The sequence below is a fragment of the Phacochoerus africanus genome, chromosome 6 (assembly GCF_016906955.1).
Source record: "Phacochoerus africanus isolate WHEZ1 chromosome 6, ROS_Pafr_v1, whole genome shotgun sequence".
Lineage (NCBI taxonomy): Eukaryota > Metazoa > Chordata > Mammalia > Artiodactyla > Suidae > Phacochoerus > Phacochoerus africanus.
The window spans coordinates 7,401,438-7,422,018 of NC_062549.1; the positions used below are offsets into that span (position 1 = coordinate 7,401,438).

At 45.1% G+C, this 20,581-nt stretch overlaps 1 long non-coding RNA gene across 4 annotated transcripts in view; it reads left to right on the forward strand.

The window, feature by feature from the left end:
* Nucleotides 1-20,581, forward strand: part of LOC125129007 (uncharacterized) — a 76,326-nt gene that overhangs the window by 15,729 nt on the left and 40,016 nt on the right. For 3 of the 4 annotated variants that reach the window (XR_007135385.1, XR_007135382.1, XR_007135383.1), the window contains one exon: nt 10,901-11,854. The exons of the other annotated variant lie outside the window; for it this stretch is intronic. This is a non-coding gene — a long non-coding RNA (uncharacterized LOC125129007). Of the gene's footprint in view, nt 1-10,900; nt 11,855-20,581 lie in introns of those variants that run through there. 4 annotated transcript variants of the gene reach the window in all.

Consider the following 20,581-nt stretch of genomic DNA (forward strand, 5'->3'; position numbering starts at 1 on the left):
ATTGTGATAATAAGGAAGTAATAAAGACCTATTTCCAAAACCGATAATTCTTATTCAGCAGTATCTTTAGGAGAGAAAGATGATGATATTTAGATCAGCAAATCTGGGTCAAATGCATCCCAAGAAATGAACAAGCCTTTATTATTTTAAGCAGAAAAGGGTTGGGGGGGGGGGACGAAACTGAGATCTTCTTTTCTTTTTCTTTTTGGGGCCACACTTGTGGCATGTGGAGGTTCCCAGGCTAGGGTCGAACCAGCGCTGCAGCTGCCGGCCTACACCACAGCCACAGCAATGCCAGATCCTAGCCATGCCTGCACCCTACACCGCAGGGGTGGCAACACTGAACCCTTAACCCATGGAGTGAGGCCAGGGATCGAACCCACATCCTCATGGATACTGGTCAGGTTCTTAATCCTCTGAGCCACAATAGGAACTCCCCAAAACTGAGATTTCTGAACAAGAAATACATGGCTCCTTCAAAGAAGTTATATAATTTTGGAGTTCCCGTCGTGGCGCAGTGGTTAACGAATCCGACTAGGAACCATGAGGTTGCGGGTTCGGTCCCTGCCCTTGCTCAGTGGGTTAACGATACGGCGTTGCCGTGAGCTGTGGTGTAGGTTGCAGACGCAGCTCGGATCCCGCGTTGCTGTGGCTCTGGCATAGGCCGGTGGCTACAGCTCCGATTGGACCCCTAGCCTGGGAACCTCCATATGCCGAGGGAGCGGCCCAAGAAATAGCAAAAAGACAAAAAAAAAAAAAGAGAAGTTATATAATTTTCATTATTTTCAAGCTCAAGTGGTTGACCTGCACTCATGGCCAAGTTCAGAGGGCAGTTTTGCAGTAGCTCATCAAATTATATCTGAAGTCTAGAGTCATGTGGGCTCTTCCTCCCATGGACACCCCCAGCTCCTCATCCCCTCCAGTCATGCTGAGGAACAAAGCCTGTCTGCATTCCAATATAATTTATTCTTCATTAGTCTAATCTCTGACTTGTTCATGATTACATTCAATTTCAGTGTTTACAGATTCATTTTCACAGTATTTCCTCTGGGTTTATTATTTCCACTGGTAAAAATTCACTGAGCCCTCTATGTCAGAGTAAGCTGATGTAATGGGCCAAGGGCTGTTGCTCTGACTCAAAGGCCTAGAGATTTTCGAGAGCAGATAGATGGTGCTCTGCCTGGGAGAACTTGAGTTTCTGACTCCTTTACTTTTCTCAGACTTCTATGATGTTGGATGCGGACAAGGTTGGGAGGCGAGAGTAGGCTTTGAGGAAACAGGTGCATTGTGAGTGTGCTTTGGTGTGTCATGGAGACGTCTCTTAACTCCCTCCCCTGACTCCCCACCAGCCCATCCGTATGGTTACCATGGGGAAGTGCCGTGGAAGTAGATTAAAAAACTCTCTCACGGTGATCATGCACTGAGAAATGTCTTATTCATTTTTCTGTCTTTGAATGCATATTGATTCTGAAGATCTAGGTGTGGAAAAAATGGGCAATTGTAGGGTAGTTTATTCAATCACTCATTTATTCATTCAATCCACATTTCCTCAGGGCGTATTGTGGATTAGTACCAGCTTATGTCCAAAGGTAAATGATGTGAGTTTCCAGTTCTGGAGACTCAGTCCACGTTGCCTCCACGCAGCGTCTTCCAATGGTATATATTCGATCCATCAACAAAGGAATGGCAGGATTTACTTCTGTCACTGATATGTCTGTAGTAATGCCATCCTTTACCAGTTCCCTTGAAGGCTTCTGTGCTCAAATCTTTGAATTTCCTCTGAGAATGGACATGAAAGTACCCATTTTATCCAAGTCCAAACAGGTTCCAAAACTTTCCCATAAACTTGCACCAGAACCAAGGCAATCTTTAATTTTCTTTCCCAAGATCTTGACTGTACTCTGATCTTTTCTTCGTTGGGATTATTTCAGTCGAAAGTAAGAAAACACCTGGAGTTCCCGTTGTGGCTCAGCAGGTTAAGAACCCAACATGGTGTCCATGAGGATGTGGGTTCCATCCCTGGCCTTGCTCAGTGGGTTAAGGTTCCTGGGTGGCTGTGGCTGTGGTGTAGGTCGGCAGCTACAGCTCCAATTCAGTCCCTAGCCTGGGAACTTCCATATACTGCAGGTGTGGCCCTAAAAAGCAAAGCAAAACAAAACAAACCAAAACACAATAAAGTAATAAAACACCTGATTTAAACTGACTTGACTACAAAAGGGAACATATTGCTTTATGTGACGCATCCTCAGGAATCCTCTGCCTCCAACGGGTTGCATGTGTACTTTAACGACAGCAGCGGGATGCGGTTTCCCTTTCTCTCTGCAGCTTGGTGCTGCTCTCTCTGCACTGACCTCATTCTCCAATAGGACCTCAGAGTCACCAGCTGCCTCAATACAGCTCTTGCACTGCATCCTACTGGGCTAAAACTCGGCATAAAAATGACCATGTGAAGTATGACCAATTGAAGTCATGAAGTTCTCTCTGATTGGATGGGCTCAGGTCCTGGGCCCTCCCCCCGGGCCCGTTGTCCTGACGATAGTATGCCTCATATCATCCTTCTCAAGGACTGGAGTTGAACTCAAGTCAGACCACGTGGTGTGAGAGTGGGGCAGTGGACATCTCCAAAAAACAGTTGGGCCCAATGTCTCACAAAGCGGGGAAAGATGCCGCAGAAGCAAATCACACATGTTCACTTGATTTAATTTAATATAAAACATTTAAAATATTTTCTTGCCTATATAAAGTGAGGAAGGAACTTGCAATTGTATTTTATTATGTGCTGGAAAAACACATCTGACGTACTGTGTTTAACTAATGCATTAGTTTGGCCCATTTTGGATAAAGTGACCACATAAAATGGGGTGGGGAGAAGAATAAAATATGCCGTATAAAAGCAGAGGAGTTCCCTGGAGTTCCCAACGTGGCACAGCGGAAACGAATCCAGCTAGGAGCCGTGAGGTTGCGGGTTTGATCCCCGGCCTCGCCTGGTGGGTTAAGGATCTGGCACTGCCGTGAGCTGCAGCATAGGTTGCAGATGCAGCTCAGATCTGGCATTGCTGTGGCTGTGGCGTAGCCCTGAAGCTGCAGCTCTGATTCGACTCCTAGCCTGGGAACTTCCATGTGCTGTACCTGCAGCCCTGAGAATAAAAATAGGGAAATAGTTCAAGAGATGAGGATGTACAAACCTCAGGGAGCTTTTAGGACTTTGCAGCATGGTTGGAGAGAAAGAGCATTGCATCATTTATTTAAAGCACCTTAAAGCAGAAGTCAAAGCTTTGACTGCTCTTGAGATGCAGAGATTTTTACTGATAAATAGCTGCCCAGGGCAAAAGCAGGTGCCTTGGTTAGTACTGCGTTTCCTATCACTGCAACGGCTCCAGCACCGTTCTATTAGGCTATCTGTCAAGAATGCTGTAGACAAGAGCCCACTGATGAGTGAGTGATTATGCTGGCTAAACTTTGAACACCCTTGATGCCTGAGATCTAATGATTTCCTGTGATTTGTAAATTAAACATGAAGAATACTGGGACAGTGGAGATTATATTGGGTAGCAAGAGACAACTCTAGAGTGTAGATTACCTGGGAAAAAAAAACCAAAACAGAGCAAGAAGGATGTCTTAAGAGAGGATGTGGAAGATGAAGTAGGTTGACGGGAAAGTGTGGAGTTTGATTGTTGGTCCTGATAATGAAAAGAGGATTAAATGGAACAAATGGAGAATATGGGAAAGGCAAATTGAGTCAACTCTGTATTTGTGCACTGATGATGCTGTTATTATTATGGGGTGTTTGCTGCCTTTCTTGCTCTGCCGTGAGTAAGCCGGGAGTGTGAAGGCCTTCAGGTATATTCTCAATGGTCCCTCTGCTTCTATTTCTGGAAAACGATTTTCTACCCTCAAAAATCCTTCTATGAGGGCATTTTTCCATTTTCTTCTTCAGTGCATTTCATCGAGTCACAACTGAAGTTTAGCTCAAGATTACCTTGCTGTTACTTTCTTCTGTTTCCCCCTAGAATTTCCTCCTTATCATTTAAGGAGACCTAAAACCTGGGCTGTTTGAAAATATAAAGCCCAGAAGTCACTGTTATTTAAAGGTAGATTGACCTCATTTGCATTTTGACAGCAACTTTGCTTCAGTATAGCATGGACCATCTTTAAAATTGCTCAGTTCAGGAGTCTCCTTGTGGTGCTGCAGGTTAAGAATCTAGCATTGTCACTGCAACAGCTAGGTCGCTGCTGTGCTGCGGGTTCAGTCCCTGGCCTGGGAACTTCCACGTGCCACAGGCACTGTCAAAAGTAAAATAAAACAAGATAAGATAAAATAGGTCAAATAAAATAAAAATAAAACAAGATAAGTCAAATTAAATTAAATTAAATTAAATTGCTCCTTTCAACAGTGTCCAAATTATGAGGGTATACTAACATGTCACCAGCTGTCCTGGACCCTTTAGTCAACCTCTGGATTCTGTTTTCTCATGGAACTTAGAGATGCATGGCTGCTGAGCAACTCATCCCTTATCTGTAAAGTGGAGATTATAACACAGATCCCCCGGGATGGGGAGGAGTTGAACATGCAAATTCTTTGTAAATCGTTGAATGGAATTCGGTTTTAAGAGGTACTGCTATTAATAGAAAGCCACTATCAAGTGAAATGACTGAGATCTGGCTCATTTCACCTAAACCCAGGCAGTTTCTGAGTCTGCGACGCTGCCTTGCTGCGGATGGACCCTTGACAGCCTCAGAATGTGCGAATCTCTAAGGAAGATTCCTGTGCTCTTGCAGGGCAGCTCCCGCACAGAATCACCGTGCTTTTTTGGTGACCAGTATTTCCCTTCTCCAAGCCATTCCCTGCTCTTGTCACCCCAAGGCTTGCCCGAGCCAGTATTCAGAGCCTGGGGTGCTCTCCCTTTCCACGTGTACCTGCCCAAATCTTACCATGCCCACAAATTTTGGAAAACTCCATACATCTTCCCTGTTATCCGCCTACTCATACAGAAACCTCCAGGTCGTTGCATATCAAAGACAAGTGTCTTCGTGTTTGTATTATGCTAGCCATGACGTCTCTATTTTGCCACTGCTTTAAATTCTGAGAAGTCTTTCTTGTTAGATATTTAACACTTCAAGGGAAGGGACTGTTTCTGTTCATCTCTGTATTTCCAGCTCGGGGCATGGCTGTAACATTCAAAACATGAAGGGACGAATGGACAAACAAACCCACCATATCTGATATAAAAAACAAATAACCGTATCTGATGGAGTATCTTGTTCGTGGCCACCCACCGGAACAAACGTGCACAAAGCGCCGATGTCTTTATATGAGGTCGTGAAGCAGCCTTGCATTGAGGCAGTGTCCCTCCACGCATTTTATAGCTTAGGCCATCAGCCCAGTGCCATCCCATTGCAAGAACGCTGTCTGGTTCAGCTTGAGGCGAAGGACCTCCATCCAGCTGACCTCCATCCTTGTCCTTGACCTTGGTGGAGCAGTCATCGCATTAGCACTTTCCCCCCAAATCTGTGTTCCGTACTGGATCAGGAACTCTGCAAAGGAAGGGACTACCTTACATTTCTTTTCAGTGATGATACTTGAGTGAGATTTTAGGAGGACAGGTAGAGACAGTGAGAAGCAGTAGAGGTAACATTTCAAGAGATATGGAAGCAAAGAGAAAGAGACAGGAAGGTGTCACTCAGGTAGGATCTGACTTCTTCTGGTCTTTCTGCTTGCTTCCTTGATGTGTGTGTATGCAGGTGTGTGTGTGTGTGTGCGCGTGCGCATGTGACATTGGTTGAGGGCCTACCAGGCATAGTGTTAGACCTTTTAGATCAAAATTCCCAACCTTCACAATCTCATAAGACATGACTCATCTTTCCCCATTTATGGAAGCAGTAAAAGTTGATCAGAAGAGAGACGCCATTTGCCCCAAGATCACCCGAGAAGCATCCTACCTTCTGCAGCCTGAGTGCACCTGCTCTCTTCTTCTCCCTGGGTTTCTTTATAAACAGGGTAGTCTCTCCACTTTTTTCTTCCCTTCATAATCCTATTGCGTCAAATCTAAAGTTATCCTGAGAATATCACTGCCTTGGCCCTGGCAGCTTCATTACATGTGCAGCTTCATTACGTGTTTCAAAGACATCATGTTAGAAAATTACACATTCTAGCAAGAAAATCCCCAATATATCATTTTCAGATCAAATCCACTGAGGGCTTTGCACATGAACAGATCAAAAGGAAACCCACAGAATATCAGTGAGGTGTCGCTTCTATCCTGTGAACCCTTCTCTCACCTCTACTGCTGCTCAAATATTTTTAAAGCCCATGATGACGTCACAGAATATGCCCCTCCCCTCCCCCCATCCCACATTCCCAATTGTTCTTTTAAAAAGTAGGATCTGCATCAGAAGAGGAACCAAAGCAGTCCTGTCTTGGTTCACCCCAGCTAAGGGTTTGCCAGCCTGTGATTATGGAAACGACTCCTGGTTCCTAGAAACGAAATTCCCAGACAGACAGCACATCAAATCGCTAAGGGATTCCTCTTTGCAAGCTCCGGCTTTTTCCCCCCTTTCCCCCTCCCTCCAGTCCTTCCTTCTTTAAGTTTAGTTTTTGTATTTATTTTAGTTAAAGGGTGCTTGATCTGTAAGTCCTAGAGTTCTCTAAGGCTTGTTGGGGGGTGGTGTAACAAGCTATTTCTGCCCCTATTACCCATTCTGCAGAGACCGCCACCAGAAATCACGGAGCCAATTCCCGTCTCTCAATCACCCGTTGTCTCGGGCCATTTGGGCTGCACATGCCGTAGCTGGTGTGTCTTAAAACAACAGACGTTTATTTCTCGCAGGTCTGGAGGCTGGAAGTCCAAGATCAGGGTGCCAGCATCACCGGGTCTGCTGAGGTCTTGCTTCCTGATTCCCAGGTGGCCTCACAGGGGAGGGGCACAAGACCCCTCTGGGGTCTCTTTATTTATTTATTTTGTCTTTTTAGGGCCGCACCCGTGACATATGGAGATTCCCTGGCTAGGGGTCAGATTGGAGTTGTAGCCACTGACCTACACCACAGCTCACAGCAACACCAGATCCTAAACCCACTGAGCGAGACCAGGGATCACAGCTGCATCCTCATGGGTTCTAGTCAGATTCATTTCCACTGAGCCATCATGGGAACTCCTCTGGGGTCTCTTTAAAAGGCCACTCACCCCATTCACAAGGGCTCCCACCCTCACAACCTAATAATCACCTCCAAATTCCACCCCGTTTTGGGGATCAGATTTCAAAATACAACTGTAGGGAGGCCACAGGCCTTAGGTCAATAGGCTTTAGGTACATTGATACTTTACATTGTTTAGCGTTAGTCCATTCACTTTCCGCAACGGAGCACAGCAACGTTAACCCCCCCCCACTCCCCATTTCCCATCCCCCACACACAGTGTTTGTGTTGTCACGGCTGCACAGACAGTAACAGCCAATGTCACACATACTCTGTTACACATACTGTGCCACATGGAGTGTAGTTATTACATTTTCCTAAAAGTTACTGTTTCGTTTGACTCACCTGTTTGCTTACTTTGTTGTTGTTTGCTTTTGGTGGGGCGGGAGGGCGGAGGGCATGTCAGGAATTGAACCCGTGCCTCCACAGCAACCCAAGCTGCTGCAGTCGGCTTCTTAAGCCACTGTACCATGGCAGGAACTCCCATTCTTAGTAATTCTGCCACTATTGTAAAAATCTCTCAAAACATCCAATCCATTAGCTAACCTATCAATTTTACCTTTGTGGAAAGAATCGCTCCTGTAGCCTCTAACCTGTTTCCAGTTCACATAGTTGTTCTCTAAGATTACAGGACAGCTGTCAACTCCAGCTTTTCTGTGCCCATAGTCCTGGAGATGAGCTTTGCCTCTCTTGGGTTGAATTCTCAGTTTTCTGAATCCTTTTCTTCCCGTCCTTGGGCTTATGCTCTAGTTTGTGTGGACTGCATTTTCTGTCTGGTTTCTGATAATAGTGCATGGAATGCAAAGTACTTGAGTGATTCTATGACAATTTTTTTCACCCACATACTTGATTGATAGTTTTTTTCCTATGTTGACTTCTTAGATGAAATAGTTTGACATCAGAATTGGAAAGCTACTGTTCCGTAGCATCTGAATTTCGTTATTCAGTTCCATTTGATCCATAATCCTGCATATAGTTTTTTCCCATCTCTGGGAGCTTGTAAGATCTTCTGCCTAGACTCGAGAGTCGTTATATTCATTTTCCATCACTGCATCACAAATTACTGCCAACCTTGTGGCTTCAAACAACACTCATTTGTTTTTTTAGTTCGGAGTTTTGCAGGTCCCAAGTCTGGCATGTGTGAACAGGTTCTCTGCTCCAGGCACCGCAAGACTAAAATGGAACTGTCAGTCTGGCTGAGTCGTGTCTAGAGACTGTGAAAAAAAATCTCTTTCAAACTCATTCTTGGACTTCGGTTCCTCGCTATGATAGGACCGTTTCTTTGCTGGCTGTCAGCTGGGAACCACCCACAACTTCCACCTGTGGCCTCTTCCATCTTGAAGACGGAACAAGGCATCCGTTTAACCTTGTGCCTCCAAACTCTGTCTTTCTCTTCAGCAGCCGACCAGAGAGAACTTTTTGCTTTGGAAGGGTCTCAGGTCAGATCATGTTCGATCAGGCCCCCTGAGACAATCTCCCTCTTTTCATGTCAGCTGTGCAGATAACCTAGCCTAATCACTGCACTTAGGTCCATCGTATTCCTAGTTCAGGGCCATCACACAGGCAGTGTCTGAGGGGCCAACTTAGAGTTCTGCCTGCCAGGTGCTGAGATGAGGATGCCACCCTTTGTGCACCTGTGTAAGGTGGACTCTTCCAGTCTGGGGATGGAAGACTTCGGTTCCAGAAAGTCCTCCTGAAAGATTTCTTCCCAACCCTATGGGATATTTCTTCTACCCCACTTTCTCTGATCTTTTACAACTTCTGGATTGGGCCTCTCATTCTCTTAGGATGTTTTTCCTATTTCCCTTCTTTGGGTCTTTTTGCTTTGCTTTTCTGGGAGAATCACTCAAGCTTCGAGTTCTACTGCACGTTTTATTTTTGCCGTTCTATTTTTTATTCATTTAGCTATTTAATTATTTATTTCAGAGCAGCACCTGCAGCATATGGAGGTTCCCAGGCTAGGGGTCCAATCCGACCTGCAGCTGCCAACCGACATCACAGCCACAGCAATGCCAGATCCAGTCTGAATCTGTGACCTACACTGCAGCCCATAGCAACACTGGATCCTTAACCCATTGAGCAGGGCCAAAGATCAAACCCGCATCCTCATGGATACTAGTCAGGTTCCTTACCACTGAGCCACAAGGGGAACTCCTGCAGTTCTATTTTTCATTTCCAAAATCGCATGTTTTGGGGTTTTTTTTGCAGAAAATTTTATCTTTCTCTTCATGTATCAGAGCTACAGAATCTAATCTATCCCTGGTTAAAAATGACAATTTTTCCTTTTTAAACTTTCTTCTCGTAAGTTGCTTTGTTTTGTTTGTTCTCATCTCTGTGTTTTGCATTGAATGAGTCTTAAATGTCATGGCAAGTCTGGTCACAGCTGGGAATCAGCTCATGGATAAGTCCTGTTGACCATATGTTTATATATGTAATTTACATGTATATAATGTTAGAAGCATACATTTCATGGTTGTCTGTATTTTCAGAAAAGTAAGCATTTTCTTGAAGTTTAAGGGGTGCCCAAACTCTTCTCAAGTTAACATGACAGTGAAAATCGGAGCCTTAAAAGGATGAGTAGAATTTGGTCGGAAAGCTAAGGGGGAGTGGCTTCCCAAAGGGGAATTTCGGGCTGCAAGGTCAAGAGCAGCCACCTGGTCACAGGAGCCAAGAAGAAGGCTCTGAACAATTTCTGCTACTTGCAACGATAAATGCCTTGCAGGGCACTTGGTTTGGAGTTCATTCAGCAAGTACTCAATTCTCTCTGTAGCAAAAGGATTAGTTCCAAAGGCTGGCAAAAATATACACTACATTTTCCTTTTACTGGTGGAATGACAGTTTGGGGCAGCACATACTTCAGCTATTATTTAATTGTGTGATTAATCAAGCAAGAGTCTATAAAGTTCCAATTATGTGTCAAGTAGTGTACTCAGCAGTTGTGACACTGGTGAGTAAGATGAACCCAGTCTCCACCCTCAGAGGGGTCAGTCTGATGGAGACAAGTAAACAGACCATCACGACACAGTAGAATAAATGGCCAGTCACCTGTCAGGAAAGCCCCCTCTCACAATAGTGACAAAACTAGTAAAAGTTTACGAGTAAGCCTAAAAGGAAATACAAAGGTCCTACATGGAAAAAAATAATAAAACTTTATTAACGGTCCTCAAAGAAGACTTAGGTCAGTGGATAGACAGCATTTCCCTGATTAGAAAGAGTCAATGTTGGAGTTCCCGTCGTGGCGCAGTGGTTAACAAATCCAACTAGGAACTATGAGGTTTCGGGTTCAATCCCTGCCCTTGGTCAGTGGGTTAAGGATCCGGCGTTGCCGTCAGCTTCGGTGTAGGTTGCAGATGCGGCTCGGATCCTGTGTTGCTGTGGCTCTGGCGTAGGCTGGCATCTATAGCTCCATTGGACTCCTAGCCTGGGAACCTCCATATGCCGCGGGAGCGGCCCAAGAAATGGCAAAAAGACAAAAAGAAAGAAAGAAAGAAAAGAAAGAAAGAAAGAAAGAAGAAAGAAAGAAAGAAAGAAAGAAAGAAAGAAAGAAAGAAAGAAATAACGAAGAGAAGAATAAGAGAAAGAAAGAAAGAAAGAAAGAAAGAAAGAAAGAAAGAAAGAAAGAAAGAAAGAAAGAAAGAAAGAAAGAAAGAAAGAGAAAGAAAGAAAGAAAGAGTCAGTGTGTAAATATGACACTTCTCCCCAAATCAGTTTCAGTTCCAGGTTTCCAAGAAATGGATGCGAGATGGAATTGAACTTGTTAAAGATGTGTGGTGGGCACGGTTGCCAAGTGGTAAGTCTTTGTTAAAGATGTGTGATGATGAGAAAGATGCTTGTGAAAGAAAAGGTTGGAGGGAGGAGGAGCATGTGGGATGAACTGCAGATCAGGATTCGTGAGTGATGCCCATGGGAGGAGAGGTGGAAGGGAGCACGCTCGGAAGGGTCTCGGTGTACCCCACTGCTCTGATAAAGTCTTTGCTGGGGTAGCTAGGAGCACCTAAGCAAAGGTTGCCGTTAAAAGAGGAAGAAACAGCCTAGCCCTAGTAACCGCGCCATGCTCCCTCATTTTCCCAAAGAGCTGGTCATTAGAGCTGCCAACCAGCTGTGCTCCCTGCAGCAAGAATTCTTGAAGGAGAGCTGCATGGAAACCCTGTGGCCGGCCACAGTCCATGCCTTGTGCCACACAATTAAATCTCCATGCGTTGTGTGGGCCTCTTTTCCTAAAAGAAAAATCAGTAGAAGGAGCTTGGTGGGACCAACTGCAGCCTCCGTTGCCATAGTTGATTTGAGGTTTACAAGTAATATCGACTCTTCCCTCCTTCATTATCTGTTGCCAATTCCCCGCATCCTCTGATATCATCTCCAGGGGCCTCGGTGGGTGATCCACAGCTTCCCTTCTGAAGTGTCTTGAGCCTAAGGTGTACTCCTTTTTAGACCGTTGTTGCTGGACGTGTCCACTCACAGCTACAACAGGCAAGAGAATGCAGGAGGCACTGGTGTGGGTCAGGTCTCCTATACGCTTTTCTCCTGCTCGCACTGAATAACACCAGCCCCATATCCTTTGGCTAATCAGTATTCCCCGTCTTACCTGTTAGTCTCTTGACACAAGAAATTCAAAGATCTGTAGTGCCAGCACTACCTTGCTATTTGAAAGGACTCGAGGGAGTTCCCTGGTGGGGCAGTGGGTTCAGGATCCACTGCTGTCACTGCAGTGGCTCAGGTCGCTGCTGTGAATCACCTTCAGTCCCTGGCCCTGAAACGTCTACATGCTGTGGGTGTGGCCAAAAATAAACAAATGAAAAATAAAAGGACTCTTGCCATTTCCCGGCAAGAGGACTTCATCTTTGGTGACTAGAACTTCAAACACTGTAGACCTCAGGGTGTGAGTGACAGGAAGCAAAATGCTCCCTGCAAGTCCCTGGGAGTAATGAAAAGTAGGGCTGTTCCTATTTTACCCCTCGGCTCCTGAACCTATATATTCTTCCTTGGGGGGCCCAGTACCGTGTGGAAGCCTATCCTCTATCTTGAAGGATGGCAGCCCATCCTTAGAGAGTATTGTTTCCAAGTTGTTTTTTCCACTCTTCTTTCAGTGAGCCATTCCAACTATCTCTGGTTGGCTACTTTTGGATAAAAAAAGTAAGCATATGACCAGTGGGTTTCTTAGTCACAAGCCTATTCTTGCATCTCTTTTGCCGTCAGGTAGGTCTTCTGGTTATATGCTTCACTGCTTGGATTCTATACCTGTGGGTCAAGAATTCCATAATCCCCAGAGCATTTTGGTGCCAGTTAAAGCTCTTTGGTCAGAAAATGCAAACCCATGGCCAGCACTGGTATCTATCCCTGTAGGATGAAAGCGGTCATTCTAGGAAAGGATGGATGTGGTCAGCTCTTCGCCAACTGGTGGCTGCTCTCTATAATACTTATGGATTCCCATGTAACCAGTTACTCCAAAATTTAGCAGTTTCGGAGTTCCTGTTGTAGCTCAGTAGTAACAAACCCGACTAGTATCTATGAGGATGCAGGTTCGATTCCTGGCCTCGCTCAGTGGGTGAAGGATTGCCACGAACCGTGGTGTAGGTCACAGACACAGCTTGGATCTGGTGTTGCTGTAGCTGTGGTACAGGCTGGCAGGCAGCGGCAGCCCCAGTTGGAAGTCCCCTTGGCCTGGGAACTTCCATATGCCGTGGGTGCAACCCTAAAAAGGAGGAAAAATTAGCATCTTAAAACAATGAACATTTACAACCTCATCAAATTTCTGCGAATAAGAATTATGGGACCAGTCGAGGTGGGTTGTTGTGGTGCAGAGTCTCTCAGATTCTCATCTAGGACAGCAGTGACCAGGGATGGAGGGTCCATCTCCCTAAGAATTCTTGCAAGCCCTCTGTGGGCCAGGCCTCTCCTTTGTTCCTTTTTTGTATCATTGCCCAGAGTCTAGCTCATTGGGGTTGGGAGGCAATATGTATTAACCAAATGCTACATATTAGACATTGTATTAGCTTTTTCCGTATGTTACTAATCGTGTGTTCATAGCTGCTGCATAAACCAGGGTTGTTATTTCTGTTTACATGGGAGGAAACTGGTGCTCAGAAAGTGGAAATAAGCTACCCAAGACTCACAGTTATTAAGTGGTGAAATAGGATCCCAACCTTGATATTTCTGACTTCAAAACCCATCCTCGAGGTCCTGTTGTGACTCAGAGGGTTAAGAACCTGACTAGTATCCATGAGGATGTGAGTTCAGGCCCTGGTCTCCCTCAGTGGGTTAAGGATCCGGCATTGTCACAAGCCATGGTGTAGGTCGTAGATGCGGCTCAGATCCAGTGTTGCTGTGGCTGTGGCGTAGGCCGGCGGCTCTAGCTCTGACTCAGCCCCTAGCCTGGGAACTTCCATGTCTACGGCTGAGGTTGTAAAAAGAAAAAGAAAAAAATCCTCCGTGTGAAACCAAATTAGATTGTATCTAATTCCTGTACGAGCTGTGGTTGCCTCATAATGAACTAAGGTTCGTAACCTGAATTTGTTCCCCTGGGTCTGCGGCGCCTCCCCTGACCGCCCTCTTTGAAGCAGTACAAGGTCATTCAGAATGACCTACCCCATCAGAAGGAGAACCAGTGTGTGTATATTAAGCTCCGAGGAGGAAAAAGACCTCTTCTTAATGTCTTCACAGTATGATGTTGTGGTTAATAACCCTGAACGTGAAAAATCAAGAGCATAAAAGAATCCTAATTACAATTCTCCAGGCATCTGGGGTCCAAGAATTAACTTCTGTGCTTTAGTAAAAGGCGAGAACCTTGGACCTAATGGGAAATAGCGATTCCTTAGACAAGTGGCTCACATTTCCAATGAGAAAACCAAGCCCCGGAAAGGTCAGGTGACGTACACAGGGATGCCGGCTCCTTGATGACACGGCTGGGACGAGCATCTGGAGAACCTGTCTCCCAGGAAAGGACTCCTGCTGCTCTGCATCATAGCAGCCCAAGACCAAATGTTAAGCCCACACAACTCTTAGAAGAACAGCCTGAAACACTAAAGATTCCGTCTTGTTTGGAACTTCTCACTTCTCCCCCCACCACACCCTGCCCGTAAGATAGCAGCAGTTCAGTAGGTTCTTGGGTCAGGATTTAGCTCTGAGATTCGAGTTTGCTTTAGGCATTTATAGAGGGAGGGGGAAGAGGAGGAATAGAGAGAGGAGTTCCTGCCAGGCTTGATTTTCTCGAAGACAATGACAGTTAACTGGGGGGGAGGGGGAGTAAAGCATGACTTAGAGTTAACTTTGAGAAGGCCCCAAAAGCAGGCTGACTCCAGAGGAACAAGAGTAACACGGAGTAAGTGACTTGAGGGCAGTGCCATGTTGGCAGGCTACAAAAACAAAACAAAACAAAAGCACCCCACGAAAACACTTTTTAAAAATTCTAAAATCAGGAGTTCCCATTGTGGCTCAGTGGGTTAAGAACCACATAATGTCCAAGAGGATGCAGGTTGGATCCCTGGCCTTGCACAGTGGGTTAGGGATCCAGCCTTGCCTCGACCTGGGGCGGAGTGTGAAGATGCAGCTGGGATCTGGCATCGCTGTAGCTGTGGCGCAGGCCTCAGCTCCGATTTGACCCCTAGCCTGGGAACTTCCATATGCCACAGGTGCAGCCCTAAAAAGAAAAAAAAAAATCTAAGGTGAAAACCAAACAAAGCCTACCATCTTCCTGGGCTGTTGAACCAGAGATACGGGTAGGGAGGGGGTGACCACCTGGGCCAGAAAGTGAAGGAAGAGCATTGAAAGAAGGAACTCAGAAAGGCGAGCCTGCAATTCTAGGTCTAAATGGCCCACTCTCTTGGGTGACTCATGAACGACACCAGTGTGGGACAAATTCTAATTAAGAAGAAAAAAAAAAAGGGAGCTTAAATTTGAGCTCCCACCTAAGAGCTGGAGTTTGCCGTTTGCGTCTAATCACATTAAGTGCCTTGATTAAACAAAACAAACAAGTCATCAAACAAAACCACATTTCAGGAGAATATCAAGAAATCTCGAGGCTCCAAATGTTACATTAACATCTCCAGGATGAAATTTTGAAATTACTTAACAGAGGCGCAAAGGAGCCGTCCCCGGCTTCAAGCAGAACGGATCTGATTCTCCTCATCTTGGGTTTGCCTGGAACGTACCCTCAATGCCACGAAAAGACGGTGTTCAGTCCTCTGAAGGGGACGATTTCCAAAGTACTTTCCCCCTGCGTGTTCAGCTGGTTTACGTACAGTCTACGTACCTGGGAGGATCCTCAGATAAGCCCTTGTGCTCATCTCGTCCCTGCTCTGCAGTTGATGGCTGGTGTGTGTAAAAGTGTGAGGCAGGGCTCCTCAAACGCTCGGAGGTGCCCAGATCACCCAGGCTTCTTGTGAAAATCTGATGGGGCGTGGGGGTATCTGCACATCTCACGAGCTGCATGTGAGGCAGATGAGGGCGGTTCCAAAATCACTCTGTGAGGAGCGAGGTTTTTAGATACAGTTTCCTGGTGAAGTCCAAGAGCCACGTAAGCAGGAGGATGCTGAACACTCAGCCAGCCTCAGAAACCCTGCGGAAATGTGACTGTTTTAACTCTGTCTTTCCCAAATTCATTTCGCCACAGACTTTTCTTCCGAAACGAAACCCCCTTTCATAACATAGATCAGGTGGTTAGAAAACACGGTTTGGGGAAAGTTTTATTTTCAGAGGATCTGCAAAGAAATGCCTAAATCTGTGCTTTTTATGTGCTTACTCAATCCCAGTTGCTGTGTTATTTAAGAAGCTGCTTTCTTAGATGTTTCCCCTGAGAATAATCAAACAAAAGGCTTCCTTGAATTGTGCTTCACATTTCAAATGTGAAATCTCCAGAAACTATTTAAAGAACTATATGGGTGTGTGGAGCTGCCTTAACTAGATAAAGGGTTTTGTTTTGTTTTGTTTTGTATTGTTTGCAGGTTTTGTTGAAGTCGAGTTGATTTACCAGGCTGTGATCATTTCTCCTGTACATCGAAGTGATTCAGTCATACGTCCACGCATATCCATCCTTTTTCAGATTATTTTCCTATACAGATGATCACAGAATATTGAGTAGAGTTCTCTGTGCTCTATAGAAGGTCCCAGCTGACCAGTCTTTCCATATTAGATAAGGTTGATGTCATCCAGCTACCGTGGTCTAATTCAAAGACCTTGGGAAATGCCTCAGGCTAGAAATATTTACCCCATTGACTGAGTAGCCCAGGGATGATGAGTTATTCCTGTGGGCGGACTTTTCCTTTATCTCTTGTTCTAAAGTGAGTAGGCTCCCCAAGGACTGAACGTAGGGTCACTAACACACACTAATGGGGGCAGAGTCGCAACGAGCCCTTGGTCCCTCAAGGGCAGGGAGAAACAATGAAACAGATGCCACCATTGCCTCCCATGTCCACAGCCAGCCCTTCCCAACCTGTTCCCCCATACCCCCCACTTTCCAGCAAGCTGATGCAAAACCAGGGCGTGGATGATCACCTCTGTTGAACAGCCGAGGAAGTTGCAGCTGAGAAGTTATGTTACTTGTTTGGGGTCTATGAAAAGACTCAAGATAACGGATCTAGGGAGGGCCCAAGAGTTCATAAGCTTCTCTTCTGTGCCGACTACATCATATGCTTGATCATTTACCCCCATTTTATACTAAAATGCCAGGAAATAGTCACTCGTCCCAGTTAGTAAATGGGAAAACTGGGATTCAAGCCGTTTTGTTTGACTCCAATGAATGCAGTGTGGACGCCTTCAATATTTCTTCATCTGTCTAAGATAGTAGTAACTACCAGCTCTTGAAAGCGGGGTGGGGGTTCTTCTCAAGGATAATGAGGTGCAGGATTAGACACTTGCCACAGAGTGTTCTGTACTGCAGAAATTTGCCCCAGGCCAATGTAGGGCTTCATTGCACGGTTCCCCCCCCACCACCCATTTTTTTGCCTTTTGAATCTATTGTACAATATCTTGTATAAAATGGAATTATTGCTGTCTCATTATTCCTTAATGCCTTTTAATGAAGCACTTTCTTTTGCAGGGTGCATTTTTATATCATTCATCTCAGCAAAAACTCAAAAGATAATTTTTAAAGAACATTGATACAGCCCATACTCCTCACCACAACTTTGACTTCCTGAAGCCTTAAAAACATTTTTTTTTTCTTGGAATTCCCTTTGTGGCTCAGCGGGTTAAGAATCCAACATAGTATCCATGAGGAAGTGGGTTCGATCTCTGGCCTCGCTCAGTGGGTTAAGGATCCAGCATTGCTGCAAGTTGCAGTGTAGTTCAAAGATGTGGCTCAGATCTGGCATTACTGTGGCTGTGGTGCAGACTGGCAGCTGCAGCTCTGAATTGATCCCTAGCCTGGGAACTTCCATATGCTGCAGGTGCAGCTCTAAAGAGAAGAAGAAGAAGAAGAAAAAAAAAAGACCAATTGAGTCAGAATCTCTGGGGTAGAAACATGAAAACCTATTTTTCAGCAGCTTTCTGGGGAATCATGAGGGAGTCTGAAGTTAACCAGCACATGGGTTGTTGATTTTGTCAACAAAATCAAGACACAGATGTTGTCTTGATTTTATTCCTTGGAAACCAAAACTCAGTCAGACAATGTGTGTCCAGGATGTGTTGGCTTGCCCTGTCTCTCCATCGCAGGCATCTGGGGAGCATCCTCAAAGGTCCCTTAAAACTCAAAGTATAGTCCGAGGACCAGCAGCATGAGCATCGCCCGACACCACATCTGCTAAGTGAAGAACCTGCATTTTAACCAGATCCCCCAGAAGACAGAGTGTGAAGTGGTGCTCTGGACCCCTGAGCTGGAGACTGAAAACCGCACTTCCCAGACTTAACCTTCAGTGAGCTTGTTTAGTTTTGTCAATAGGAGGTGCTGAAGGAGATTGGAAGGTGGAAAGAAGGAGGAGCCATCTTTGCCCATTTTTTATTTTCAGTCAATAGATTAGTTATTGAATGAAAGATTCTTTAAATTCTCTAGTGCTTTACAATTTTCAAAAGTTCCACACACATGATTTTCTATAATCCCATAATAACCCTTTTTCCCCCTCCTCCTTAATTTCCCCTTCCCCCTTTCCCTCTCCTCACTGGTAGCCACTAGTTTGTTCTCTATACCTGTGAGTCTGCTTCATTTTTGCTTTATTCACTAGTTTATTCATATTTTTTAGGTTCCACATATAAGTGATGTATCATACAGTATTTTTCTTTCTCTGTCTGACTTGCTCCACTTAGGAGAAACTCCTCCAAGTCCATGCTGCTGCAAATGGCAACATTTCCTTCTTTTTCCTGGCTGTATAATAGTCCATGGTATATACACACCCCATCCTCTTTATCCATTCATCTGTTGATGGACACAGGATGCTTCCATATCTTGGCAATTGTAAATTATGCGGCTCTGAACACTGTGGCACATGTATCTTTTCCAATTAGTGTTTTGGTTGTTTGGGGGTTTTTTTCCAGCTATATATCCAAGAGTGGAATTGCTGGGTCATAGGGTAGTTCCGTTTTTAGTTTTTTTTGAGAAACCTCCATGCTGTTTTCCTCAGTGGCTGCACCAATTTACTCTCCCACTAACAGTGTATAAGGGTTCCATTTCTGTCCACTTTTGTAGACGCATGAGCAGAGACAGGGGACTTATGACAGGCCACCCACCTGTGATGTGTAGTGAGCTTCAGGGGGTGGGGATGGGGCTTCTGGGTTCTTGCTCTCAGCAGCGGCACAATTCCGTAACAACCAATAATGGTGGCTGTCCTGGGGCCCTTGCTGATTTGGGGGCAACAATCTCTTCTTTTTTGCTTCTCCAGCCCTTCCAGCATCATCACAAATATTTCCCCGCACTACGTCCTTCTTTAGAAGAGGGGTTCTCTTCCCCAGGTTGGACGTTAACGGATGCTGGAGCTCAGTTATGCAGGAACCACCCTCCTGGTCAAAGGAGCAGGATGAAGACCCAGCATCAGGGTCTGAGAAGACAAAACTCAAGTTCTTAACCACGATTGAAACTTTGTACCAAACCCTCAGTCTTTGGGTTTTGAGATCCAAGGCCTTTCCTTTAGCCTCCCAGGCTTCCCCTCAGTCTCAAAAGGCTGATCCAAGTGTTAGTGATTAGGAAACGCGTTACAGCTAGAAACTAGTTAAAACGGTCTCCACAAAAAAAACAAAAACAAAAACAAAAACCAGTCTCCAGCACGTTATGTCCTGTCTTGGTCCACTAGCTTGTTACTAATGGCTACTTTCTAGTTAGAGGTACATTGCAGCGAGTGTTTTCTTTTGTACTTGAAACCCTCCCGAACACCCCTCCCCTGTGAGCAGTCTTCCTTCCAGAGACACGGTCAAGGGACGATGACCCCGAAGACAATCAGAAGCCATCGCCGGGCCGACGGACACCGGATTTGATGACTCTGAAATGATTTATGGATGAAGAATAACATAAACCCCTCAATCAAGAACCCTGTCCTCCGAGGTAAACCTGTGAAACCCCTTGCTCTCCCCTCTCAAGTCAGGACGTAGATTTGAGGCACTCGCCTGCTGTGTCCTCCTTTGCCTGGCAAAGCAGTAAAGCTGCTCTTTTTCTTTCTCAAAACTCTGTTTCCGAGACTTACCTGGTGCAGGTGTACAGAGGCCGTATTTTTGGCCAAGAGATCAAACACAAGTGGTCCCAGCTTAGGGTGGTTCAACTTCTGATAGTGTGAAAGTGATACTAGCAACTGGACTTGGAACTTGATCCTTTCCCAGGCTAGTGATGGATGCTAAGATTCTCTGATTCTCTGAGGGTGGCAGCTGTAGGACCCTCTGGGCCACACAGCCCGAGAGGAAGCAACAGCTACACTGATAACCGGTCTGTGCCCAGGCAACTGGTATGGTTTTTACTTTCAGTCAGTATTCAGTAAATTACATGAGATGGTCAGCACTTTATTCTAGAATAGTCTTTGTGTTCCATAATCTTGCCCAACTGTAGGCTGATGCTGGTTTTCTGAGCACGTTTAAGGTGAGCCAAGGCTAAGCTATGATGTTCATTAGATTAGGTGTATTAAATGCATTTTCAATTTAATTATATTTTCAACTTCCGATGGACTTATAGGGACATAAACCCACTGTAAGTTGAGAAAGATCTTTGTAGCACTGCTCAGTAAAGTATTCACTTATGTAGGTTGAATGAGCTTTTTACTGTTGTTCTTTTATTTACTCAAATATATATATATATATATATATATATATATATATATATGTATGTATGTATATACTGAGAACTTACCTTGTGCCAGCGAGTATGATAAATTCTGGGAATACAAAGTTGAATAAAACATAGGTCCTGCTACCATGAAGGAAAATTTATAGGCAATTAATTATGAAACAACGTTGTAAGTTCAAGATCGGATCCACTTCTAA